At 33.2% G+C, this 1,859-nt stretch overlaps 1 protein-coding gene across 4 annotated transcripts in view; it reads right to left on the reverse strand.

The window, feature by feature from the left end:
• The window catches only part of l3mbtl1 (L3MBTL histone methyl-lysine binding protein 1), a 20,126-nt gene that overhangs the window by 6,997 nt on the left and 11,270 nt on the right, over positions 1 to 1,859 (reverse strand). The window lies entirely within an intron of this gene.

Raw genomic sequence — 1,859 nt, forward strand, 5'->3', positions numbered from 1 at the left:
TTAATAGAACAATTAATCCAAAATGCCGCTGCAAGATTAATCTTTAATGAGCCGAAAAGAACGCATGTCACACCTCTGTTCATCAATTTGCACTGGCTACCAGTAGCTGCTCGCATTAAATTCAAGGCATTAATGTTTGCCTACAAAACCACCACTGGCTCTGCACCCATTTACCTAAATTCATTACTTCAGAGTTATGTGCCCTCTAGAAGCTTGCGTTCTGCAAGTGAACGGCGTATTATTGTGTCATCTCAAAGAGGCACAAAATCACTTTCACTGACTTTTTCATATATATATATGTGAATCATATGTATCATTTTACATATATATGAATATATATATACACCCTGCTACGTGTACTGCGTTAGGCTAACCGAGACTTGTCATTTGCACTTATATATTGTTGCTCTTTTGTTAGTTTTGACTGCTTTTATTGTCTTATTTGTAAGTCGCTTTGGATAAAAGCGTCTGCTAAATGACTAAATGTAAATGTAATGTACATGAGTACATCTATAGAAGCAACTCAAGTAAAATCCATGATAATAACTTAATAACTTAACTTAAATATCAAAATAACAATTAGGTCACAAATTATGGAACAAAGTAATGGTATTTGTTTGCTTTTCGAAATGGATCTCCGCTTTAACATTTAGAAGTGAGTGAAGAAGCTTCAGCGGAGTCCCGAGTGTTTGAGGACATACAGATGAAGAGTGAGTTACCCTGAGGGGGTGTCAGCGGCAGGCCCCTCTCCTGACACCAGCCGATGGGATGAATGTACGGGCTGTGAGCATCACACCTACAGTGAAGAGGAAACTGAGAACATTATCACTTCATTTTCAATAATAAACCTATTCATTTCACACTGCACCTGATATATATACGGGACTATTTAATTTAACCCCTTAACTGTCACCGGGACGGGAGCGGGACGCCTAAGTTTACTTCAATATATTATGAATAAATCCTATCCTAATCATGGCAAACTATATGTCTTTGGAAAGGTCTAAGACTCCTAAATAGATATTTTACCACTGTTTGTTATTAAAAATTATGTAGGAACAGTAATAGATTAATTTATGACGAGAGTGCACCTCAAAACATATACTTCAAAACAGGAGTTCTGACCTTTGTCACAAAAATTATTTTTCGTTTGCTTTTTTGAAATCGGACATTGCGTTACCATATATAAATGGTACTTTAATATCTTTTAGCATGCTCCTCCCCCTTAGTGCGGGGTGTCATATTACAAAATGTATTACGGTCTTTTGGAATCAAAACTTTTTATAATCTTGACAAAATACATATCGTCGGAAAGGTCTGAGTCTCAGGATTTCATATTTGGCGGTTATTTTGTGATAGAAGTAATACTGAGAGAGAAATTTATACATTTATGACAGAAAAATGCATTAAAAAAAATTCAATGGAGTTTGGATGGAACCCGGTGGCTGTTTGTGGTATAACACCTAAACAAAATTGCATAGGAACCTCTTCTTTTTTTTTATATCAACTTCAAATTTGGAACATAACTCATTTAGACATATGGCTTTAATTTCATATCCAATTTGGATTAAAACCTATTTTGTAAAATATTTATTTTATATAAAATAAAATAAAAATAGTACAGTACATTTTCTTTACAGTAAATTTAAACTTCTATAACTTTTTTTATGCTTTCATTTTTTTTAAATGATTTCACTTCTGCAATAATCTGCTGATTGTCTTCTTTAAAAAGAGACTTTTGAATATGTATATGAATATGCTTCTGTATTCAATTTTGAATATGCTTCTGTATTCAAAAGCGTTAATGAATTATAACAATGTAAGTTTGAATAGTGCACTTTCACGTCTATATTCAAAAA

This window comes from Sinocyclocheilus anshuiensis, unplaced genomic scaffold (assembly GCF_001515605.1).
Source record: "Sinocyclocheilus anshuiensis isolate Anshui unplaced genomic scaffold, SAMN03320099.WGS_v1.1 scaffold429, whole genome shotgun sequence".
NCBI lineage: Eukaryota > Metazoa > Chordata > Actinopteri > Cypriniformes > Cyprinidae > Sinocyclocheilus > Sinocyclocheilus anshuiensis.